This window comes from Lissotriton helveticus, chromosome 7 (assembly GCF_964261635.1).
Source record: "Lissotriton helveticus chromosome 7, aLisHel1.1, whole genome shotgun sequence".
Classification (NCBI taxonomy): Eukaryota; Metazoa; Chordata; class Amphibia; order Caudata; family Salamandridae; genus Lissotriton; species Lissotriton helveticus.
In genome coordinates this window covers 29,091,507-29,118,366 of record NC_136068.1, presented here as the reverse complement: position 1 = coordinate 29,118,366, position 26,860 = coordinate 29,091,507, and the positions used below count along the sequence as shown (strand labels likewise).

General features: G+C 47.1%; 1 long non-coding RNA gene across 1 annotated transcript in view; it reads left to right on the top strand.

The window, feature by feature from the left end:
• Window positions 1-26,610, top strand: part of LOC144767952 (uncharacterized) — a 30,346-nt gene extending 3,736 nt beyond the window's left edge. Inside the window, exon 2 of the long non-coding RNA XR_013598394.1 lies at window positions 26,164-26,610. This is a non-coding gene — a long non-coding RNA (uncharacterized LOC144767952). The remainder of the gene's footprint in view (window positions 1-26,163) is intronic.
• Window positions 26,611-26,860: the final 250 nt, after the last annotated feature.

Genomic DNA, 26,860 nt, shown 5'->3' with positions numbered 1-26,860 from the left:
GATATTCCCTCCTATATTTCATATGGGACCCTTCCCTCGAGTCCTTGTGTCTGCCTCTCTTCCTTGGGAGTGGGCTCAGATGCGTGTGCAGGACCGGTGCGGGCACCGTGGCTGTTTAGGGGTGTGCACGGCGTGGAGTCTTTTTTGTCCCTTATGCCTATCAGCGTAGGAACTTGGAATGTGAAGGGCCTTAACTCCCCGCAGAAGCGGCAGAAACTCTGGAAGTACGTGGTGGATCACCACTTGGATGTGGTGGCTCTCCAGGAAACCCATCTAGCTAGGAGGGATGAGTTGAGGCTTCGTCATAGGCAGTTCCCTCTTATCTACAGGGCATCTGCGACCTCGAAGCATAGAGGGGTGGCCCTGCTCTTCCGGGCTTCTCTGCATTTTCAGCCCAAGGGAGTGAGTGTGGATAAGGAGGGCCGATGGCTGCTGGTGAAGGGATTGTTGCATGGCCGCCTGTGTACTTTTGCTGTATTGTACGCCCCTAATGCGGGACAGAATGGCTTTCTGCAGGGTCTGCTGAACAAGTTGGGGGATTTTGTGGAGGGTCACTTACTCTTATTGGGTGATTTCAATATGGTATGGGATAGGAGTGTAGATAGTTCTGGGGCCCGCAGGGCAGACACTGGCGTCTTCTCAGACGAAACTACACGGCAGTTAGGTGATATGGGAATGATCGACAGTTGGCGCTTTACCCATGCTCAGACCAGGGATTACACCTTCTTTTCCAACGTGCATCAGTCATACTCCCGCATTGACTATATCTTGGTTAGTCAGGCTCTTCGGGGGGACATACAGTTGGCTACTATCTTTCCACTCTCGCTATCGGTCCATAGTCTCGTGGTCCTGGGTCTACATTGGGCCCCCGGGGGGGATGGTTGGCGTAAGGGGTACTTCCCGGCAGCTCTGGTGCGCGATGAGGGGTCCTGTAAGGTCTTACGCAAGGCTATTGGTGAATTTTTTCTCCTCAATCCTCCTGCGGACACATCGGTGTATACCACATGGGACGCGTGCAAGGCCTCTTTAAGCGGCACGTGCCTCGCCCTCAACGCGAATCTGAACAAGCTGAGGCGCAAGGAGAGGGAAGCTCTTGAATCGGAACTGGCCTCTTTGGAACAGGCCCACAAGGAGAACCCCTCCAGGGTAACTCTGCGCCCCCTGACGGCGGTGCGAGGGAAACTGAGGGCCCATTATAATAACAGGGCGGAGTTTACTCTTCTGCGACTTAGGCGCACCTCCTACTCCCAGGGCAACAAGATCGGGCGCCATCTTGCCCGGCAACTCCGGGACAAACGCGAGAAAGATTATATAGGGGGAATTCGCGACCAGGCGGGCTTTGTACAGCATAGAGATGCGGACAAGGCATCCATATTCGGACGCTTCTATGCAGCGCTCTACTCGAGTGACGCTCTTGATCCGGGAGCACAATCCGAATTCCTGGTAGGTCTGCCTCTACCGAAAGTCTCTAAAGAATGGAATGACTTCCTGTCCTCCCCCATCACCCGGGAGGAGGTCTTAGATGCCATTAAAAGCCTGAAGATGCACAAGGCCCCAGGGCCTGACGGCTACACGGCCCTCTTTTACAAAACGTTCGCCTCTGAAGTTTGCGACTACTTAGTCTCCCTCTTCAACGCAATGGCGGTTGATGGTAGGACCGCGGACTCTATGGCCGAAGCATTGATCACTATTATCCCCAAGCCGGGGAAGGACCCTACTTTTTGTGCATCTTACCGCCCGATAGCACACTATAATTTGGACGCCAAGCTGTACTCCTCTATTCTGGCGGGTAGACTGCAGGATCTGATGCCTGCCCTCATCCATCCTGATCAATCTGGGTTTATTAAGGGCAGGCAGACTCATGATAACCTGCGCCGCGTCGTACATCTCATAGAAAAGGCGGAACGATTTTGCATACCCGCGGTGCTAGTGGGGCTCGACGCGGAGAAGGCTTTCGACCGCGTCGACTGGGGGTTTTTGCATCAGACGCTAGTGGCCTTCGGGTTCTCCCCCCTTTTCATACGGATGATTGAGGCCAACTACAGTGGCCCTACCTCTCGTGTGTTGGTCAACGGCCACAGGTCCGCGAGTTTTCACCATTCCCGGGGGATGCGCCAGGGATGTCCCCTTTCGCCCCTACTTTTTGCCCTTAGTATAGAGCCGTTAGCGTTGGCGGTGCGGGAGGACGAGAGGATTCTAGGACTTCCCTTTACAGGCGAGCAGCATAAGATCTCGCTCTTTGCTGACGACGTCCTGTTGTCCATCAGGGACCCAGAGCTGTCACTACCGCATGTCCACTCGGTACTCTCTGCCTACGAGGAAGTAGCGGGCTTCAAGGTTAATTTCGATAAATCCTACATCCTAAATCTGACCTTGTCGGCGGGGAGGTGCAACGGACCCGGCTGCTTACTCCACTCGCTTGGGCGACGGAGTCCTTGCTCTACCTGGGCGTACGTCTGACTTCCACCGTGAATGCCCTGTTCCACGCTAACTTCCCGCCGATGTTGTCTTCCTTTCGGACTGAGCTGGACCGTTGGAAGCCTAAATTTATCTCATGGCTGGGTAGGATACACGCCCTTAAAATGGTGCTCCTTCCCAAATTGTTGTACTTGTTTCAGACTTTGCCTATTTCGATAGGGCTAGACTACTTCCGTCGATTGAAGACCGTGATGCTGAGATATGTCTGGCAGGGTGGTCGAGCACGGCTTCCATTTTCGGTCCTGCGGCGCCCACGCTTGGAGGGGGGGGTTGGCTTTCCGGACATGCATTTGTACTACAAGGCCGCTCAACTGAGGATCATCGTGGAGTGGTCCCAACAACTGTCGGAAAAGCATTGGCTCCACATGGATCGGAGCGTTGTGGGCCGCTCCATCTGGGATCTGGCCTGGAAGCCTAAAGCAGACCGGCCCAAAAATGCTTACATTAGCACTCCCACGAGCACAGTGTTGAAGGTCTGGGACACGGTGAGCGGCGATGACCGTTGGACCACATTCCCGTCCCCATTCACCCCGATTCATTTCAACCCGGCCTTTCCCCCGGCTCTGACGGACGGTCCCTTTGAAGCATGGAGGGAGGGTGGCTGTAGAGCCCTCACCCACTTGTTCCATGGCGTCGAGCCCCTCACTTTCCACAACTGTATGCGGGACTATGGCGTTCTTCCAACGGAACGCTTCAGACATCTCCAGCTCCTGCACTGGGCGACGTCGCCTGCTGTAGTGGACGCTGCTACCAGACCCTTGTCGAAATTTGAGTCCTTCCTTCTTCGTACCTCCACCATGAGGGGAACGATTTCTTTCCTGTACAAATTATTGCTGGACTCTGCCGTGACACCACGGCCGAGATATCAAGACCATTGGGAACTTACATTGGGGAGGGACATTTCTACTAGTGAGTGGCAGGGCCTATGGAGGGACGTGATGGCGCACAATCACTCTACTGACCTTAGAGAGGCACATATGAAACTCATCTTTGACTGGTACCTTTATCCCTCTAAATTGCATCGCATATTTCCCACTGCTTCAGATAGGTGTTGGCGGGGCTGTGGGATGTTGGGAGACTTTAGCCATATATGGTGGGAATGCCCCACCATCAAGCCATTCTGGGCTGAGATCCTATCCCACATAAAAGACATTTTGGGTTATCCGATCCCGGACTCCATGGCTTTTGTCTTACTGGGGCTTAGGGACCCACTGCTCGAACACCAGACTAGGGCGGATAAGCGTGTTATGTGGTTGTGTCTGGGTGCGGCTAAGATGACTCTAGCAGCTGCGTGGAAGTCCCCAAATGCCCCCGCTATTTCCTTGTGGCATGCCCGATTGTGGCGTCTGTTGAGCATGGAACGCCTCTCTGACATCTTTCTGGGGAATTTTAAGAACTTTGTGTACAACTGGGGCCCGCTTGTGCGATTTCTGTCCCGAGGCCTGCCTTCGGCTGTGTGTCCTTCAACGCTGCGGTCCCTTCATCTCTTCCAAATATGATTGCAAGAATATCTGTATTGCGGTGGGTGCTTGCTGGTCGCTGCCACTGGGGGGAGGGTGATGTTGGGGAGGGACGAGGGTGGGGGGATTGTTGGGGACATTGTCTTGAGTTTCTTCTTTAGTTGCGACTGGCTCTGACTGGGGATGGCTACTGGGCCTTGGAAGGAGTTTGGGCTGTTCTTACTGTCTGCGGGTACTGAGTCCACTGTTGCGATGTCTATCCTGGGCTAGGAACTGACCTGAGTGGACTCTTCCCCGTTGCTTTGTTGGACTATTGCCAGCTTCTTGTGGACTTTGGAGCTTTGATGCCCTTCTTCTTCGAATGATTCCCTCCCTATTTTTGCTCCCCCTGTGTGGGTTTTGTGGCGGTATGTCGCCTGTCTTTCTCTCTTTCTTTCTGATTCCCCTCTTACTGTTTCCCTACCCCTCTTGTTTCCTCTGATATACTGCAAAATAAAAATTAAAAAAAAAAAAAAAAAAAGCATAAGACACCAAAACTATTGAAATTGGATGTAAATATGATTTCTTTTTCATTTTTTGAGGCGAGAAACAGCAAGAAAACAAAAAGCAGTAATTAAAAGTCACATTATGCGGTTGACCAGGTTATAGGTACAATTTGAGTTCACAATCGATGCAAAAATTACATGGGGTAGGACAGCAGGTAATGCAGGTTAAAGTTTTTCCTTTTAACCTAGTTTTCAGGAGCTCCAAGTTTAAAGTGATGAAGGTACCTCCAAGTCAGAGGCATCCTCATTGAAATCCCTCTGAAGTCTTCAGTTTTGCTGCTTTAGTCAAAGCCTCATAAAGGGGTAATAGGTTCCATATCCACTCCATGCCAAAGAAAGGCTTTGCCTTCAGACCCAGTCACTTTTTTGGATCTTCAAATCATCCAGAAGTGCAAGTCTGGAAGCCAAACCTGGGCCGGGCTTCACAAGACCAGATGCATTCACTAGAAGGGGTCCTATTGAAGCCGTCTTCTTTGTAACAAAAACGCTCTGAGCTGGACAAACCTGGATATCTTGTACAATGAGGGTGCGTCCTTCCAGAAGAACCCTCAGAACCTCGCCCGGTCACTTGGAGGCAGAAATATGACTAAGGGCCTGATTCTGATGCGGTTAGGAAGGCCTCCTAATGGCATTTGCTCCTTCCAAATCAGATTGGGAACATGTCTTCCCGACCCAGGGCCCAATTATGATGCGGTTAGGAACATATGCTCCCATTGAAGTCAATGGGAGTCCAACCAACTTGTATCTGGAAGCATCCGGATGCATCGTACTCCGTCAGTCGGACTCTCCCAATCCAAGTGGATCAGAAACCATTTCCAAACCGATTCAGTCGGGAAGCTTTCCAACACGCATCAGAATCAGGCCCTAAGGAGTGATTCTAAGATTGCGGGTGGGTTAACCCATCACAAAATGATTAATACCCTGCCCTCTTTGTTGTAAATGAATTATATTCTATCCTATCTATCATAACTTTTATAATAAGGCAGACAGGATATACGTCACATTGTGATGGAGTAACCCACTTGTCAAACTCTAAATGGCACCCTAATTCCTAATCAGTTCTTGGTTCTGTAAAGAAACACTCCTGGTCACTCCTGTGGGCACTCAAGTACTCAGGGCAGGTTTCAGGTATCAGGGCCTAGTTACAAAAATGTTGCACAACTCAATGCCACAACTACAGTTGTATGAAAGTGAGACGGCAGAAGAGTGCGTATCTACCAGAATATGATGCTAGTTTCCTCTCTCACTGACACATTTTCAGCTGTCATGCACCAACATACACACCCTTGCACATCAGAGCAATGGTGTGTGCATTTTGTAAGAAATTGTTTTAGTACTGGAGGAGCAACTCACATTCAAAGTAGGAAACCATGGAGAAATGAAAACATTTCTCATTTATCCAGTACTGAGATTTTGGGACAAATTTATGTGCACAAATGTTTGCGGATAGAGTGTTGCATCAACAAACCCATGGCTGGTTGTATGGGAACACCAATGTAACATCCACAAAACACCACACTGAAATGAACTGAAATGAAATACTAGCATTTGTAAAGCACACAGCTACCTCCGGAGAGGTGTCCCGGCGCTGGGGGCCATCAGGAAGATTAAGCGAGCTATTGCCCAGAGTCACAAGGTGCTGGGCTAACATGCCGCCAGTAATCGAACCATGAACCATTAACACTCTAGTCCCACCAGGATGTCCTCTCCTGGCTTATCCAATAACTCAAACCCACAATTAACCCCCAGAAGGGCTGACCCTCTTCACTTGGACTGGATCAGGGACACTTGTCACTGTGGAAGAAACTGCCTTTCTAATTTAATACCCAATAAATGTCACAGTTAAAATAGCATGTGTAAAATTGGGGTTTGGTTACACCTTTAATATAGTGGCTGTTTGCCGGGCACTAGTTAAAGGTGCCAGTTCAATGGTGAAAGGTGCAGGAAGGTGGATCAACTTCTCATGGACATTTTATTGCAACCCTATTGCCCTGGGTCTTTTCCGCTGGTGCAAGTCTAACTGGAGCTGGTGCCTCTCACTAGTGGGTCTGTATTATGGGGCGACTCACTAGAAGATGCCCGACTCCATTAGATGGTTCACTTGCATGGTCCTTCTTCCATGGATGTATGACGGTACAACGCGTGGTATTACCACGCAAACCGTTACAACGCGTCTTTTACAACGCATGTCGTTACCACGACTTGCGCTGTAGGGGTGCGGACTTAGGAATAGTTAAATTTACTATTCCAACACCAGCCTACGTACAGTTGGGAAGGTGTTGGAATAGTAACTCTACTATTCCTTATCCTTGAGCGCCCACCAGCGCAAGTCGTGGTTACGACTTGCGTTGTAAAAGACGCGCTGTAACGGTACTGCGGGGTAACATCCGCGTTGTAAAGGATGTTCCCCTTCTTCCATAGACTACTCACTGGTAAATACATGAACAACCATTTTTTGAGGTCTGTCTTCCTAGGTGAGTTTTCATTGAAAGGGAGTCCCTAGACACTGTTAGGGGGCTGTTCCATGGCATTTTCATATTACATAAAAAATAAAGCCCTCCCGGGTCTCTGAGAGTGTTATAAACACCTCACACTCTGCAATGGTAGGCACTCTAGCAAGAAAGGAATAATATTATACCCCACATGTCTTAGGAATAATTGAGAGGGAGGGGGATGAATACATGTTTTGTGAGTGTACTTCTAACCTAGTTTGATTTTAGAAAATTAATAAGTAGATATGAGGCTTTCTCTCCGTAAGAGAGTAATTAGTGGTGTTAAGGATTCTTTGTGCCTTGATGACTCATGGGTGTGAGATAGATGCTTTTACAGAATATTTCTAAATTTTTATTAAAAAACTATTGTTTTATAATTACTATCATATCAGCAGATGTAAGCCACAATGTAACAGAATGGCTATTGTGTCACCTGGTGTTCACATATCAATCACCTTATCGAAAGTGAATAGAAAGTCAGAAACAAATAGTAAGGAACAAAAGGAGAGAAAACTAAAAAAAAAAAACATATAGTGAAAAACATAATTTGAAAGATCTTAAAAAAATGACATGATTAATTTAGTGTTGGAGACGTAATTGATTAGTCATAGGGTAATAGGGTAAGAGAAAGAAAACTGCTTGAAAATTGTTCAAAAAAAGATATAGGATTAGGTTTTGGATAAGGAAAAAGAAGGGGTTAAGGATAGAATAAAATAAAGTTCTTGAAGTAGAGTACAGAATGGGTTAGTTACTAGAGTAGAACTAGGGTCTGAAGTAGGGCAAGAGTGAATTATTAGTGTAGGCTTTAGGTGGATGCAGGTTATGTTTCGGGTTTGGTTTATGTTTACTGTTGCGCTTGGGATAGCGTGAAGGTAAGGGTACATGTTAGGGTTACAGTTGTCATTAGGGCTAGGGTAATAGAGAATCTTAGCATTCAGGATATTTTTATACAAAGTATTTAAACAAGGCTTGGGGTACAGGAAAGCTCTTAATCTAGATTATGGTATGTGTTAGTTCATGGATTAGAACTAGCTTTAGGATTAGAGCAAAGGTTAGGCTATGGATTAGAGTAAGGCGCTGTTTATGCTTATGGTTATGCATAGGAATAGAATGTACATACGGAACATGTACAGATTAAGGTTAAAGGTAGGAATGGAGTTGGGGTAGACCTAGAATTTGGGATAGAATAAAACAAGGCACGTAAGCAAAGCTCAGGGTAAGGAATCCTCTGAATCCCAGGGTTACTGCTAAGGTTACAGGCATCATTAGGTTTAGGTGGCCTCCCTTAGGGCTCACATTGAGGGGCTAGTAGTGGCAACATGATTACAGGTAAGATTCTAGATTAGGTTTCATGGATGTCTAAATGCATAGAAACATTCACAATAATGTTTTTTCCACTTTCCATATTTAAAGTACATATTTTCCTACTGAACTTCCTTCGTACCTGCCAACATCACATGGTGTCACCGTGTGTCACACGATTTTGACTCCCTTCACATGCTTATCCAGTGAGTACTGAAATCACACAGTGGCAGGAAGAACGAGCTGAAAACCACTGTAAACAGCGAATTTCCAGCTCATTTTCAAAGGCTTTAAACAGCCGATGTCCATTAACCCCTTAACCGTGGCATAAATTCCGCTGCGGTTTGGGTTTTTTACTGCACAGGCGGGGCCGCGTCGGCCAATAGACGTGCACAGTACTACTGAGGTATTGTTTGTGACGGCCGTTGTCAGATGCGTGCACGCGAGGGGATAAAAGGTGTGAAAACACCTCAGGACATTGGTGCCAGCCTCGATGACCCTTTGTTTTGGTTTTGTTTTGGGAGGGGTCGGGGAGCTTGGTGAGGGGCAGAGTGCCTCTTAGATAGCTCTCGGCATAAGGCCCGCCCCCTCCTCGCATGGGGAAGTTATTTAGTAAGCTGGCAGGTATGTTCCTTACCCTTTGTCATTTTCACTTTATGTTCGAGTTGTTATCTAACAGATGGATATAAATATGTGGATTGTTCCGAAGTTAAATATGTCCGATCCAAAATGTTATGCTGTATAAAAACCACTCAGCTTGACCAGGTATTGCGCCAGAGAACGAGGTTACAGCATTGTGTATAAGACTGATGTATGTGAATTAATAGAAAAATGAAGACTGAGAAAAAATATTAGAGGAAACTTAATAATGGAAAACAAATTTTAAGGAAAAACTATTTTAGGGAAATATAAAAAAATCAAAAATTAAAAGAAAGATAATTTTAAGGAAAAATCCAAAATTACAGTAAACATGAGGGGAATTTAGGACTAGTGAGGGTATTTGGATTCAGAAATGGGTAATGCTTATGGGTGATTAGGGATTTTAGGGGTCAGGAGGGGTAGAGTTCAGGTACATTAGGAGTTTTTAGGGTTCAGGGATGGAAGGAGCTTAGGGGTGGTGAGGGTTATTTTAGGGATCCTTAATGGCTGGCGTTTCAGGGAGGTGAGGGGTCTGAGGTGTTTTAGGGTGCAAGGATGGTGGAATGTGGGGCTCTTGAGGGGTTTTAGGTTTCAGTGATGGGTAGAGTATAGGAGTTGTGCAGGTATACAAATAAGAATAAATCAACTATTAGTGAAGCTTATCGAATATTTAGTACATTCAAAACAAATGACAACGACAAACTGGCCTTGAAATGGAGCATACAATTAAATCTAAATGTTACGCCTAAGCAGATAGAGAACTCTTTTACTAACATTAACAAACTGGTACGCTCATCTAGCCTTAGGCTACAACAATATCGAACAACCTGTATGCTCTACTACACACCTGAAAGGATCGCTAGATGGTCTCCGAACCCCACGTTTAGCAGTCGCACTAAATGTCCCAAATGTTCGACTGTAGCAGCTAATCTAGTTCATATCTTGTACTCATGCCCTAAACTTAAGAGCTTTTGGGATGATATACTGAGGGTTCTAAGAGTAAAAAATATCCCATTGCCCACCATCACGGCCGCTTCGGTTCTGATAGATCTTAATCTATCCACAACTCCACTATCCCCCTTAACGACTATACTGTTCTCATGTGCCAAACTAACTTTAGCTAGGGCTTGGATTGATCTAGATACCCCGACGGTTTGGAAGTGGTGGACACTGGTAACAGAGGTACATGCTATGGAGCTGGCTTTAGCCAATCTCAGGGGAGCACGATCATTGAAAAAATTTGATAGAATTTGGGGTAGCTTTATAGATTAAAACCAGAATTTTATTTTTATATTGTTTAAATGTTAAACTCTCATGCATTAAAATTGTAACAGCAACTTTAACCACGACGATTACACACCATAACTAACTTGTTTTTTACATATTTAATTTCGCTAAGTTATCTTTCTGTAATTACTCATGAATGTCTTATGAATGTTTGTCGATTTTTGCTCTTTTTGCTTTTTCCGTCATCCTGTCAACATTAATAAAAATCTTTAAAAAAAAAAAAAGGAGTTGTGAAGGTTGTTCAGGGCTCATGATTTGGTGGAGTTTAGGGTGGTGAGGGGTTTGAAGGATTTGTGGATGTATGGAGATTTGAAGTGGTAAGGGATTTTCAGGATTCAGGGGTGGGTAGAGTTTAGAGGTAGTAAGGACTTTTCAGGGCTCATGGATGGGTGTTTTTAAGGGTGGTGAGGGTTTCTAGGGTTCAGGGATGAGTGGAGTTTGGGTGTGGTGATGGATTTTATGGGGTTAGAGATGTGTGGGACTTAGGCATGGATAGGGGTTTTTAGGGTTCAGGAATTGGTGAAGTTAAGAGGTAGTGAGCGGTCGTATGGTTCCGTAATGGGTGGAGTGTATGGGTAGAAAGGGCCTGCAGGGAAAGGGTCAGGAGTGGTTCACCGGTCAGGGAATGGTGTAGTGTAGGCGCAGTGAGGGGATTTGGTTTTCTAGGATGGGTGGAAGTGAGGAATAGAAAGGGATTTTAGGGTTCAGGAATGAGTTAGAGTTTAGATGTAGTGAGAGGTTTTAGGGGGCATGGATTAATTGTATTTAGGGGTGAAGAGGGGTCAGCAAATTCAAAGCATCCAAAATAATTGTGTGACAATGTAAACAATATAAATCTGAAATAATGTTCCCTGAAATTCAAGCATGATATAAATCCCTCTTAAGAAACTGTTTCTGAAAATAAGACCTGCAACATTGTGTTTAGACCTTAAAAAATAAGTTTGCAAAAGCTAATTTCGGACAAATGAGCATTCTATGAATTGGTTTCTATGAAATGCTGAATGCCATTCATTCTGAAAATGTCCTTTAACCCGTTTACCGGGCGTTCTATGAAGTGGTCACGTCGGCCGTTGGTCATACGCAGCACCAGGAAGGTAGAGCTTGCGTCGGCCAACGGCTGACGGGAGCACGCAACGGGTTAAAGAGTGTAGGTGAAATGGTTTCTCAGTAATGGTATCCTATTAAATCGTTTTTCTATGAAATCACATACAACGTGTAAGACAGCAAACTGTTGTGCTAGATAACAAAGTCATCAAAATATGGTGATGACATTATTGTTCAAAGGAATACGACGATAACACCTTTGTGTAGAGAATATGAACACTACAGAAATGAACCAGGTTAGAAGCCACCCATCACATTGTTGTGCCAGAGAATACAGCCACAAATTTTTGAGCCAGAGAATAAAGCCATGAGAGGTTTATATTAGTAATTGTTACCTAACAGAATATTACCTAAAAAAATATGCTTTCTACAGGGGTTACCTCCAGCCCCATGTTCAGAATCCTACTTGACCCTCTTTGGGCCGTAGCACTCTTGAAATACTCACCCGTCCAGCCCATCTCCTGCTTTCAGGGCAAACTGGTACCATAATTTGAGGAAGAAATGGAATTCACACACCAAACACTGTGTTGGGAAGAGGGTGGATGGTCGCCTTTGAGGTTGGCTGAAAGAGTTCCGTCCTTCCTGTCTTCTATTCTCTGTTCCGCCACTCCTCCAGCACTGTTCTCTGTCCGTGTGTGGCTGGTGGTGATTTTGCTTCGAGGTTTGGGAGATCTTCACTTTCCAACCTCGTAGAAGAAAGACCAGCCCAAGCCAGATACTACCTTCTGCAGAAGAGATATTATCAAATAAATGCAAACAGTCATATCTTGGGTTTGCAGAGGAGGCAAATGTAATGCACACAACCAGAAGACTGTATTTGCTCCCCCTAGTTTAAGAGTTTCAGTATTGGTGTGGAAGGGCCCATCTTATTTATTTATTTATTTATTTATGTAACTTTTAAAGCGCTACAATTACCCAAGGGTGTCTCGGCGCTAAGAGCTATGTATGCTACCAGTATCCTAAGGACAAGTAAATTCTGAGTCTAAAGGACTGAGGGCTCATTGAGAAAACAACCAAGTCTTAAGTTGCTTTCGGAAAGTGAGCAATGTGGGGCTAGATTTTATAATGAAAGGAAGGGAGTTCCATAATCTTGCTTCTGCAACACTGAAGCGTCTGTCTCCCCAGTTTACTTTCCTTGTTCTGGGGGATTGAAGCAGGTGGGTCGTGTTAGAACGAAGCGTTCTGCGAGTTGGGAGGGGCTTTAAAGAATTTCTGAGAAATTTGGGTCCCATGTTGTGTAATGCCTTGTACACAATACACAAGGACTTAAACTTAGTACGGCTTCTGACAGGGAGCCAGTGTAGTTGGGCCAAATGTTTTGTAACAGAGGCAAATTTTGGAAGGCCAAGTAGAACTCTGGCAGAGGCGTTCTGGATCATTTGTAATTTGGAGATGACTTTTTCCTGCGCATTGAGGAAGAGGGCGTTACAATAATCGGTGCGAGAAAACACCAAAGTTGAAATAAGAGTTTTGCCTGTTGTGGTAGGGAGGTATGGCAAAAGCTTCTTAATTTTTCGCAGGATGTTAAATGACGATGAAACAACAGAATTCACATGGTGATGAAAAAGAAGTTTATCATCGAATGTAACTCCCAAGTTCCTCACTTTGCCCACCGATTCAGGTGGAGTGCCCATCTCTTCCGGCCACCACAATGGGGACCAGGCAGGCTGGACCTTACCGAACAGCATTACTTCGGTCTTAGCAGAGTTAAGTTTTAAGCAGTTGGAAGCCATCCAACTGCTAATGGCTCGCATACCGTCTTTAAAGTTGGCCGCTATCGTCGGTCCGTTTTTGTGAATAGATAATACCAACTGAGTATCATCGGCGTATGTAGTCAGGCTGATGTTATGCGCTTTTATTACTCTCGCCAAGTCCGACACATAAATGTTGAAAAGGGTCGGACTTAGCGAGGAGCCCTGAGGGACACCGCAAGGGAGCTTGAATGTTGGTGAGGTAAATGGACCCATCTTCACTGCCTGTTTGCGATCAGCCAGGAAGGAAGCTATGAGGTCCTTCGCCTTGTGTTTGATACCGATGGCCTCGACACGGCCGATCAAAGTAGAGTGATCGACCGTGTCGAAAGCCGCTGATAGGTCTAACAGTATCAAAATAGCCTGGCCATCGTTGTCCATAGTAGTTCTAATTTCATCAGCAGCCTTGATCAGAGCCGTTTCTGTCCCATGACCTTGTCGAAAACCGAACTGAGTGTCATCTAATAGGTCATTGGCTTGAATGTAGTCAGATAGTTGTTCATTCATGACAGATTCGAAGATCTTAGCTGGGAAAGGCAATGAAGCGATGGGACGGTAGCTGGAGGACTCAGATGGATCAAGTGATGGCTTTTTAAGTAACGGTTTTATTATAGTATTTTTCCAGATATTAGGATATGTGCCAGATGAGAACATAGTATTACAGATGTGAGTCAATGGTGAGACAATAGTGTCTGGAATGGAATGAAGTACAGAGGGATGACAAGGGTCCAGAGGAGAACCTGATTTGGTAGACAAGATAAGTTTGTGAATACGGTAAGAATGTACCTGAGTGAATTCCATGAAATTAGCTGGGTTCAGCTCTGGTTGAGTGTTCATAGGGGACATAATGTTTGAGTTGGGAGTGAAGTCCTTAAATATAGAGGTGACCTTATCTGAAAAATAGTCAGCTAATTTGTTACATAAACTTTGTGAAATTTCAGTAGGAGGGTGAGCTGGTTCTGCAAGGTGGTTCACTACATCAAAGAGCTTTTTCGTGCTGCATTTCGCCTGGTCTATTTGGGTGGTGTAATAGATGTTTTTTTCCCTGGCTATTTTCTGCCTATAATCAAGGAGTGCAGCTTTATAGGTTGTTTTATCTGGTGTTTTGTAATGTTTGCGCCAGTTACGCTCTAAGTTACGGCAATATTGACGTTGTAGCCTAAGTTGTTCTGTGAACCATGGAGCCGAAGGAATTTTTCTGTTACGTTTGGAGATTCTGGGCGGAGCTAGAGTTTGAAACGTCCTTTCCAGAATGGAAGTGTAAGTGGCGGCCGCAATATTTGGGTCTGTTTCCCCCTCTGCGTGTACAAACGCATCGGTGAGAATCAGATCAAGATGGTTGTAGTCCAAGTTTCGCCAATCTCTGGTGGTTAAAAGAGAGTCATGTGAAGCATTTTTACCTGACTTTGGTTTGATTTTGATATCGAAAAGTATAACGGAGTGGTCAGACCAAATAAGAGGTAGTACTTTGTTCACGGTAATAAGAGGGTTGTTGGAAAAAATACCGTCAAGCGTGTGTCCTGCCTTATGTGTGGGAGTCATTATCAGTTGTTCTAATTCTACAGCAGATAGGTCCACGATGAGCTGGGCCGTGTCTTTGTCCGTCTGAGATTCTAAATGAAAGTTGAAATCACCCAATATAGTGAAGTATTTATGTTCGGCAGCTAGTTCACTTATTTGATGAAGTTGGGACAAAAAAGCGTTACGAGAACCTGGGGGACGGTAGAGTAGTGTGCCCGTGAATGATTGATTGGTATTGAGCAAAACAGTAAATACCAGGGCCTCACATGTCGCATGTTTAAGGTCAGTAGCTTTTACTCGCAGAGTGTTGCGATAAATTATGGCGATACCACCACCTTTTTTTGGTGCCTTGCGGTCTTGTCTATAGACACAATAATCCTCTGGCATAGCGGCTTTAAAATCTGGCCCCGAGGCTTCATCTCCCCAAGTTTCGGTCAGAAACAAGAGGTCGATAGCATGACTAGCAAGCAGTTCCAGTATTTCAATCTTGTGGCAAGGTAGTGAGCGCGCGTTCACTAGTGCTGCCTGTATTGGTTTGGGAGGTATCTGTGTGTCTTGTATGATGTTTTTACACAAGGTGCACATGAAAGGACCTCCAGTAGGATCTACATAGATACACACCGGTGGGTCGTGTGTGTTATGGAAGGTGTTGTTCAATGCATGTAAGTCATATGAGGAATAAACCAACCTTGGTGCTCCTGGTGAGGCAGGGGGGGTGGCCCTGGGCTCGGTCCAGGCTCGGACGGGCGCAGACGGGCTTGGCTTTGGCGCGGCTTCGGCGCGCGCCCGGCGCGCCCGCTGCGCCAGCCCGCTGCGCCGTCTGGCTATAACACACATATTATAGTATAAGGAGGGTGGGAGTCCTGCGCGACTAGAGCGCTGACCCCGCTACTCCTAAGATGGCACCCACCGCCGCTCGACGCCTGGAATCGTCTGCGTCGGTGGTGGCTAGAAGAGGGAGCGTGTTAAGAGTGTCAGTGTACCTCAAGTAAATTTCCCACTTAATTCTAGTTGTAAGCCCCCCAAAGTACAATTTAAAATTGCGCTCGAACAATTTTACTGTCAGTAATAAAAACGATTAAAAGATGCAAATTCCTTGTCCTAAAATACTAATAAAGCAGTATTAGCTTGCAGCCCCTGCAGCTGTCTCGGGGAGAGCTTCTAAGGCAGTGCGGCCTCAAAGACAATCAGATTAAATATCACGGGAGGGCGGGAGTCCTGCGCGACTAGAGCGCTGACCCCGCTACTCCTAAGATGGCGCCCACCGCCGGTCGACGCCTGGAATCGTCTGCGTCGGTGGTGGCTAGAAGAGGGAGCGTGATAAGAGTGTCAGTGTACCTCAAGTAAATTTCCCACTTAATTCTAGTTGTAAGCCCCCCAAAGTACAATTTAAAATTGCGCTCCAACAATTTTACTGTCAGTAATAAAAACGATTAAAAGATGCAAATTCCTTGTCCTAAAATACTAATAAAGCAGTATTAGCTCGCAGCCCCTGCGGCTGTCTCGGGGAGAGCTTCTAAGGCTTCATGTCTTGTCTTGTCTTCAATGAACTCATTCAGTAATACATCACTCCAATTACTGGTCTGCCTATGAGGTGGCGGGACAGTTCTAGGGACTCTCCTTGATGGCTGGATGTCGCTGTATAAGCCTCGATAAGTTACAGAGCCCTCATCCAGCTTGCCCATGGTTCGGGTGCTGGAGGAACAGGCCTCTGCTTGATGAGAGGTAGAGCACTGTTTATTTTGTTTCATCTTATTTTTAGTCTGTCCCATGCCTGGATGGCACCATCGGGCCCTGGACATAGGGAACTCATCTTATGGCTGCTGCTAGACCTGGCTCTTTTTGCTGGCTTATACCCAAACCATTGGCCTACTTCCTCCTATTTTTCTGACACTCTTTTTGTTGACTGTAGTACTCTGGGCACTTTATCACTGCTAACCAGTGGTAAAGTGCATAAACTCTCACCCTAAAACATGGTATGATTGGTTTACACCTGTTTGGCATATTTGTTTTACATGCAAGTCCCTTGTACCGTGATATCCTATATACCCAATGCATGTTAATTAAATGCAACTAGTGAGCCTGCAGCACTGACTGTGCCACCCACAGAAGTAGCTTTTCAAAACTGTCTCAGGCCTGCCCCTGCAGAGCCTGCATGCAGAGTTTACTGCTACATTGACTTGCCATTTACAACTACCTCCCAAGCTTTAGACTCCTGATTTTCTACATATATGTCACTTCTAAGGTAGGCCCTAGGTAGCACTTTGTGCAGGGTGCTGTGTGGATAAAGGGTAGGATATATTCCTTTACAGTGTGGCATGTCCTGGTAGTGACAAACAGCCTATTTTGTTTCTCACTACTGTGAGGCCTACTCATCTGAAAGGCGAGCATTGGGCATTTCCCTATATATGTTTAAGTTGTAATTCCTGATCTGAAAGGAGTAACATTGCCATGTGTAGTATTTTGCAAATGGTAGTGATAAATCTTTCTTACTGTTGTAGGTGGATTTTGCATTACTATTTAAGAAATGCCACCTTTAAAAAGTGGGCATTTCTCTGTGCTTGCAACACTATGTGCTTTTCAGCATGATTCCAATCCACGTCTAGGGCAGAGTGACAGCTACACTATGTGCAAACTTTCCAACAGCCATCACATAGGAGGGGCTTGATGCATCTGCATAGTGATAGACGTACAGGGCTAGGAGAGAGTGAGGCAGGGTCGCTTACATTTATATAGGCTGTGTACTGCCCTCACATAAAGGGCTGATTTACCCCTTACTGATGTCCGGAACCAGGGCTGGGGCTGAAAGGTGGTGTTTGCACAAATAAAAGGGTTCTTTTGAAGTCACCTCTTGAACAAAGACATTTTGGAGTATAAGTACAGGGGCTCGGACCCCATGTTTTTTAGGAGCTGCCCTGCCCGGAGGTACTCCACTCTGCCTTTGCACTGCTGTGTTGGCTTGCAACAAGATGATTGCTGTGATGCCAGGAAGGGCTGCCACTTTTCACTGTGCTCTACTGTGCTGTCCTGCTGCCTGCTGGCTCTGCAGTGAGGGAGGAAGGATCCTACATCCGCTTTCACTCAAGTAACTTCAAGGGCTTGTTGGCCTGCACCAGTTTTTTCTACCAAGGTCCCCGTGACCTCAAGGACCTTGTGTTATGTTATGTTATGTTATTAAAATTTCTAGAGCGCACAGCTGCCCCAGCAAAGGGGCGTCCTGGCGCTTTGACAGATGCTATAACATAACACACTAAAAAGATTAGCCAGAAACTGGAAAGAGGAAAGTTTTAATGGCCTGCCTGAAGGCAAACATATCCTCAAGAGCACGAATGTGGACTGGTAGCGAGTTCCATAGGCCAGCCGCTAGAACCCTAAAAGAACGGCCACCCATCCTGCTCAACCTGAAGCGTGGGCAGACAGCCAAATGGAGACCCTCCGATCTTAAAGATCTCGATGGCACATAGGGTGTAAGCAGAGTAACAAGTGCCGGTGGCGAAGAAGTTTTCAAAATTTTGAAGGCCAGACACAGCGCCTTGAACTTGATTCGCTGTCTGACCGGGAGCCAATGCAAGGCCATGATGGTGCCCGACACCGAACAGTGTCTGGGAAGGCCCACAATGGCTCGTGCCGCGGCATTTTGTACTCTTTGGAGCCTAGAGGCCTCCGCTTGATTCACCCCTAACAACAGTGAGCTACCGTAGTCCAGCCTAGATAGTATTGAGGCCTGAACTACGAGCTGTCTGGTAGGGGGATCAAAGTACTTCAAGACTGGCCTAATACCACGCAGTATTCCATAACATGTGGCAGCCACCTTCATGGTGTGGTCCTTGAAGGAAAGTGCAGAGTCTACCCAGACTCCTAGATTTCTCACTCCAGCCACTGGAATAGGTGTGACACCAAGCTCTGACGGCCACCACTGATTACCCCATAGCTCAGCTTGCTTCCCAAGAACCAATACCTCCGTTTTGGTGGCATTCAACTGGAGGCAGTTGGTGCGAAGCCAGCTTGCTACTGCCAAGAGACCCGCACGGAATCTCGAAGCTGCTACCTCGGGGTCTCCGCTAAGTGTCACCGCTAGCTGTGTGTCGTCCGCATATGAGGCCATCGTAAGGCCCCACTGTTTGACGACACCAGCCAACGGTTTCACATAGAGATTAAATATAGTCGGGCTCAGTGAAGATCCCTGAGGAACCCCCGTCTTCAGGGGGTAAGTAGTGGATTGGCCAGGTGGTATAGCCACTTTAAAAGTACGATCAGCCAGAAAGGACCGGAACCATTGGAGAGCGACATCCGTCACTCCCGCCTCCTGTAAGCGCTGGATAAGTATTTGGTGGGACACAGTATCGAAAGCAGCGCTTAAATCTAATAATATAAGCGCTGCGGTATGACCCATGTCAAGTACCTGGCGAAGATGTTCCAAGATGTAAAGTAGTGCCGTCTCGGTACTGTGTCCTGACCTAAATCCATTCTGGCTGGGGTCCAAGATCTGGTTGCAAGCCAGATGCTCGGACAGAACCGAGTTGACATGCGCTTCTGTTACCTTGGCAATCCACGGCAACAGGGAGATAGGTCGGTAATTTTCTGGCAGTCGGGGGTCAGAATTTGCTTTTTTTAATATGGGGGTAACCACTGCCTGCTTCCAGGCCGCGGGTACAGTTCCAGAAGACAGGGACATATTAATGAGATCCAGTATGGGATTACGACACAGCGGGGAGAGTGTATTAATGAAGGCAGGCTTCAGCGGGTCCGCCGGGGAACCTGATTTGACCTTGAGGCTGAGTCTGTCAAAAGCCTCAACCGACAATTCAGGTAAGATAGCCAGAGGCTCATGATCCAATGTATCAGAGACAGTGGCTTCTCGATCCTGGTGGAGTGTGTCGAACCCGTGATATATTTTTTCCACTTTCTCCACAAAAAAAGAGGCCAGTTTATCACAGTGTGAGTCTGTGCAAATCGCCTCTGCTGAGGATCTATTTTTCATTAGGTCCTTCAGTACCTTAAAAATCAGTTTTGAGCGGTTGGTACTGGTGGCAAATTCCTGGGCATAAAATGCAGCTCTAGCTCTGCATATAGCTCTGTGATAAAACTTTAACTCAGTGAAATACCGGATTTTCTGGGCCGGGTCATATGAGCGTCTCCATTCCCTCTCTGTCTTACGGCAGGATCTTTTCAATTCTGCCAAAGACTCGTTATACCAGGGGCTAGGTACTTTTGTTCGGCCTTTCGCCCATCGTAAAGGTATCAGAGAGTCCAAGGCGTCAGTTACCCACAGGCAAAACTGTTGGTAGCCTTGTTCCACATTGGTGAGATTGTTTAAAGGTTTCCGCTCTAATATACCGTAGAACTCCTCCAGCGTAAGTTTATACCACGGCCTTTTAAGAGTTAGCCTTTCCCTGGATATAAACGGCTTGTCATGGACCGGGCAAAGTGCCTCTACAAGTAGATGATCAGTCCACCCTATCCTCCTTGGATCTGACACCCTTAACCCCTCGAGTGTGGAAAAGAAGGGGTCAAGGATATGGCCTCCAACATGAGTTGGACGGGTGACAAGCTGAATAAGTTGGAGAGCTTCCAAGTCAGCCAACAGGGAGCTAACGGTAGTGGATGACCCATTATCAAAATGGATGTTAAGGTCACCCAGAATATTAAAGTTGGCACAGCCCAATGCTATAGGACTGACCATATCGGCCAAGGCGGATCTAAATACCGAGTCATTGCCGGGGGGGCGGTAGACCAGCAGCCCACTGAAGGTGAACTGATGGGAGAAGGCGACTTTAAAAATGGCGCTTTCACATGCGGGTAGTCCTGATGGCTTCCATTCTGCTGGGAAGCAGGATTTGACAGCCATAGCAATGCCACCACCTCTTGTGGTCCTATTAGAGGTGAAGATGGTATAGTTCTGGGGAAATGCCAAGTTCAATATGGCAGAGTCAGAGTCCTGAAGCCAGGTTTCTGTCATTAAGAAAACGTCTGGATCCTCTTTATCTATCAAGTCATAGATGGACAGGTGGTGCTTTACAAGAGATCTCACATTAAGACACCAAATACGGAGATCTCGCGAAACAGCACGAGGCCGTATGACAGGGACGACGTTTTCCAAGGATCGTATTTTGGTTGGGCTCTTAAGAGACCAGCCTTCACAAACGCAGCTGTAAGGGCCAACTAAAGGGTCCACAGGCTTACACACAGAGCTTCTGGACCGATGACCTATGGCCAACAGCTCCGAACGTGTATAAAATATCATACCTGGCAGCGCGATGAAACGCTGAGATAGCAATTACGACCGAGCCTGCCCTGCCCCGCGCTGCCTCGACGCGGACGAGCGCAGACGGGCAGGACTCAGGCACGACTCCGGCTAAGCGACGGCGTCCACAACTGCGCGTCCCGCTGCGCGGGAGGGGGGAGCTTTAAATAGGCTCTCCAATCGTGGCGCGAGCGCGAGGACGCTCCAAGATGGCGCCTAAAGCTAGACTTACTGCCCAATCCAAGATGGCGCCCGCAGTGAGCCACCCCCGGGATCCAGGCCCGCCAAAACGGCAGTGCGGGAAACAATTATGTGCGGAATGGGGACGGGGGCAAGACCCTGTTAAAACCAGGGGAAAGTGCAGAAAAGAAAGAAAATCAAAATACAAAATCAGGTAAGTTAAAACAAGCGCGCTAGCAATAGCGCTGGCAACAGCAAATATTGCGCGTTAAAATCAGCATCTGTCAAGACCTGACAAGAGCCAGGGTCCGCCTTAAATAGGCTCTCCAATCGTGGCGCGAGCGCGAGGACGCTCCAAGATGGCGCCTAAAGCTAGACTTACTGCCCAATCCAAGATGGCGCCCGCAGTGAGCCACCCCCGGGATCCAGGCCCGCCAAAACGGCAGTGCGGGAAACAATTATGTGCGGAATGGGGACGGGGGCAAGACCCTGTTAAAACCAGGGGAAAGTGCAGAAAAGAAAGAAAATCAAAATACAAAATCAGGTAAGTTAAAACAAGCGCGCTAGCAATAGCGCTGGCAACAGCAAATATTGCGCGTTAAAATCAGCATCTGTCAAGACCTGACAAGAGCCAGGGTCCGCCTTAAATAGGCTCTCCAATCGTGGCGCGAGCGCGAGGACGCTCCAAGATGGCGCCTAAAGCTAGACTTACTGCCCAATCCAAGATGGCGCCCGCAGTGAGCCACCCCCGGGATCCAGGCCCGCCAAAACGGCAGTGCGGGAAACAATTATGTGCGGAATGGGGACGGGGGCAAGACCCTGTTAAAACCAGGGGAAAGTGCAGAAAAGAAAGAAAATCAAAATACAAAATCAGGTAAGTTAAAACAAGCGCGCTAGCAATAGCGCTGGCAACAGCAAATATTGCGCGTTAAAATCAGCATCTGTCAAGACCTGACAAGAGCCAGGGTCCGCCTTAAATAGGCTCTCCAATCGTGGCGCGAGCGCGAGGACGCTCCAAGATGGCGCCTAAAGCTAGACTTACTGCCCAATCCAAGATGGCGCCCGCAGTGAGCCACCCCCGGGATCCAGGCCCGCCAAAACGGCAGTGCGGGAAACAATTATGTGCGGAATGGGGACGGGGGCAAGACCCTGTTAAAACCAGGGGAAAGTGCAGAAAAGAAAGAAAATCAAAATACAAAATCAGGTAAGTTAAAACAAGCGCGCTAGCAATAGCGCTGGCAACAGCAAATATTGCGCGTTAAAATCAGCATCTGTATTTCTACTAAATTGCAACTGCATGCTCTAACATACGGAAAGTGTGTCTGAAACACTGTCAAGAAGGACTTGAGTGTGATGCTTTCTTTGAGCCCTGCACCACACTCACACTGTGTTCAATTGTGGGCCCACAACCCTCCCTGTGTTCCGACCATGCTTGCCCTCCCCAACCTGTAGCAGAGTGAGGCACTCCTTGCCTCAGTGCCCCCAGAAGCTAAATTCTCTACATGCCCGCAGTGGCTACATTCACAACTCCTGTGTCGCCGGCTCACAAAAAGCACTACCTGCAACCCTACCTGCCACTGTGTTGTGGCCAGCCTTCTTTTTGGCACAGGAAATGCTGCCCACAGTGCATCGCCTGCTGTGTGGGCCCTGCAACGTCCCAGATAAGAGCAGCACTCTCCACTGCCCAAAGACTCCCACTTTGTGTGTGTAACGGCACCACAACACCAAGGGAAGTTAGCGAGCAAGGATCCTCCTTTCCCCGTGTTGCCTAGGAGATCCTGGGTGGCATCAAGACGGAGTGAGACTTCTCCATCATGTGACCCTGACCTGATGTACGCGTCCTGTATTCCCACAGGGCCAGGACGCCTGAGAAGAAGACACCGCCATCAACCCAGCACAAGTGTCCCAGGCTGCCACAATAGCCATGAAGCCCCCAGTCAAAGCGGGCTGCATCTCTGGACCGTGATGAGCTTGCAGACAATGCGTGACTTCAGGTACGGGGCTCCTGTTGGAAACTGGGGTTGTTTCCCCACTTTTTGCCCCCAATGCTGGATGATGAATTTGGACTCTGATAGTGCACTGGGACCTCCTAACCAGGCCCCAGTACCAGTGCCCTTTCCCTTAAAAGTAATGTAAATTTGGTACATCCAATTGGTACAGTAATTTGCACCCTTATATGTCCCTAGTATATGTTACCAGTGGAACCCGTAGCTAGGGTAATAAAGAGGTCACTAGGGCTGCAGCACTGTTTGTGCCACCCTGTGTGACCCAAGTAAAAGTGTGTCTGCAGGTCCGCCAGGTCATCCTGCAAGAGCAACCTGTCTGCTAGAGAAAGACCCACCCATACCAGGTGCTGCAGGGTCCCTGTTACTGCTTTAATGTAAGCAAGCAACCGCTAACGTAGGCCTCCTACAGCCCAGGAGGCAAGGTGCTTTATATTAATGGTGTAGATATGCTTGTTTGGGCATGTACATATTTACAGTAACCCTGTAAAGCAAGGTTTACTGGTACTAACCAGCCCTCAAAATGGTAACATGAGCTGGCTACCAGGCACACTCGAGATAGCCAGCTCCATTATGGAACAACCAAATTGCGTCCTGTTTGGTGTCAAACCCCATGCTTTTTCACCCCCAACACAAGACACATGTCGAGGGTGAACTAGCATGCACGTAGGTGCCACCCTGAGTGGATGCCCATCTAAGATTCCTACGGTGTAGTGCTCCAGTGTCTTGGCGAGCTTCCTGAGCTGTTTGCCACCAAGACAAGAGCCTGCCCTCCTGGTGGGATGTGCTAGCACTTCACTAGGCTGGAGACATAGGACTGGCCAGGAATGAAGTCACACATCCTCCCTCCCAGGATGACTAGTCTTTACAGCAATCAAAGCAGTGAGCCTCAAAGGCTTCGCCACATTTGATGCACAGATGTACTTGCCCCCATTTGAGGACAATCCCTTCCTGCACTGTCTAGCATGACAGGTGGGAACATTAGTTATTAAGGAGGCGTACTGCTCCCAAAGGCTGCCCATTGGCTTCTGACCCTCACACTTTTAAGGCCCCCCTAAACTAGGATTTAAGGGCTCCCCTTGCCCCAGAACCTGTTCTGACTTTGAATCCGGGAAGAGGCACAAAGATGACGCCGTCACCGACAACGGGACTTTGAACTCTGCCGTAGTACAAAGAGAGCACAGCTAAGTACCCTGAAGAGACCATATACTGGAACTGTGTGTTCGATGTGTGTCAGTGGCAAAGACTCATTGCTCCCAGCAAGAGGAACCCCAGTGGATGCCAGACATCCAAAGCTGACTCCCCTGACTGGTGGAACCAGTCGACTGCAACCTGCAGAAGAATGGACATGCTGCAGGACAAGAATTGCAACCTGCTAGGCCTGTCAAAGTGATCCCAATGAGAAGTGGTGTAATTCAACTCCGGGATGGTAGCCAAGCTTCCTCCAAGTTTTAATCTGCTACTCCACTCCTGTCGCCCTCCAGCCGCCGAAGTAACTGTGTACTACATTTGCCACAGCGAAGGCTTTGTAATCATCCCCTTGAGTGCCAGGCCAGCACCAGAGAAACTCACAACAACAGCAACCGACATTGTCATTGACCCCCCTGCTGTGTTCCTGCATCCTGAAGTTGGAGTCGTCGAGCATGTGATAAAGCTTCTTTGGCATGACCTGCCCTGTTGACGGAAAGCTGCCAGCTACCTCTGCATCCATAGCCGCCAAGCAAAATAGAAGAAACTCAGCTGTTGAACCCGGGTCCTGGAACGCCTAAGGCCTCTACTCCCCGAGGGTAGAGTGTAACTCCATCTCCAAGTGCGGTTTTGTCAAGTGCTGCAAGTTTAACAGCTCTTGCGGATCTGTTCAGTACCAAAGCAGCCAAGCCACCTCTGCATCCGGACTCCCTGGGCAAGGTAACAAATTACTGACTGTTGAGACTTGGCCTAGGGACCCACAAGACCTTATCTACAAGAGGTTTCATTTGAACTCACCCTGCAAATGACTGAGTGTCACCTGTGTTTTCACCCACATTTATTTCAACAGGACTAGTTTGACAACTGTGTTACATTTGTTTGTAAAAGCTTCAAAAATCCACACTTCCGCATTTATGTAAGTTACAAAGTCTGTTTTGGTGTCTCTATTTACATAAAAATGGACTCTATTTTATAAATTGGTGTCTGATTTCTTTTGATTCATCTCAACTACTTATGCAGCATAATAGTCCTGTAAAATGCTTAGCACATGTTCCTCCAGTAATGCCTGACTGCTCTTTGCCACACTACCAAGAATGAGCTAAGGATTATTGTTGTTTAAACCAAGGATCATCTCTGTGTATTGTGACAATATTGCATGGTAAGGATCCCTCAGCCATACCGCATAATAGTCCGTTTTGCAACAGCCCAACATTGTCCCTGCTAAGAACACACTCCCTTCTAGAAGACGGGTCAGATCTCTTCTTTGGATTTATTGGGACAACCGCTATCCCTGCCAAAAGGGAACCCAGTGCTTTTATGTCTGACAACGTGTTACGTATTCCCTGGGAGAGCACGTGCCAGCACCGCTAGCATTGAGGGCGCATTGCTTTTAATGTTGACAAGTGGTACATATGGAAGTACATGCGCTGTGATGTAACAAGCTACGTAATATGCCCAATAATTCAAATCAGGTCGTGTTTGATCCTTGCAGTACCAGGATAACGAATGCTGTTTCAGTAATTGCATTTTATGCACCCTATTCATGATTGATGTACTTTTATGGTCTGTTGTATGCACAATGTACACTATATATTTTTATGTTATCCTGTGTGGAGTCTCTTCTGTGGTGTATTCATTGTGTTACTGTATAATTGTGTTGTGCAAATGCTTTACACATTGCCTTTGGGGATAAGCCTGACTCCTCTGTGCCAAGCTACCGGGAGTGAGCACAGGTTATCTTTGGTGTGTAACTTACTTGCCCTGACTTAACAGATGGGTTCTACCTAGCTTAGGTGCATACCACAGTCAGCCAGAAACTCCATTTCTAACAGCTGCCATGATTGGTTGGACTGCAGCGAAGAAATGTTTCCTTAAAGGGTTCTAGTGTAATAACACTGTCTCTCTCACATACAGGGGGCATCAGTCGCCTGCAAAACCCATCCTCAAAACGATGTTTCTTTATTTTCAGGATGAAGTTAATTATGCTGTTCTCAAATTCAACAACACCAACGTACAAATACCACAGCCTGATTACCCTAACGGCAGTGAGACGGTGTACGCCCAGGTGAAAAAGAAGTAAAGGCACCACCTGGCAGGAAGCTGAGAGCAGGAGGAGCTGGAGACCAGCCGCCACCCTCCGTCCAGCTGAATTCCATTGGTTCAGTGTCTTCCTCTTATGTGACTCCAGGTCTGGGATAACTCCGCCCATGACCCCTCCATCTGTAAAGCTCCTTTAAAGAACTTCAAATTGCAGCTTAGCATTTACCATTTCTCCATCATGGAAAGTTCTACTAAGGTTGCATTTTTATTTTTTTTATTTTATGACCTCATGACCACACCCTCAGTTGATTTGTTTACAAATTTTTTATTTTGATGGATATTTTTATGAATGCAAATGGAAAATAAACATTTAAATGCCGTGGCTTGTGCACATGCACTTAATGTATCCAAAACTCCTTTAATGGTGCTAGTGGACCTCACGGTACTGGTGCCCACCCAGAAGCTCACAATACTAGACTTGTGCTGAAGGGACCTATCAGTCCACAGTAGCGTCACCATAGACAGAGTTATCTAATAGCTTGATCTGTGAAAGTTGTGGCCACAAGATCCTGGATTCGATCCCTGGTTCTTGAAACCACCCCTCCCCCAGTCTACCTTGTCGAGTG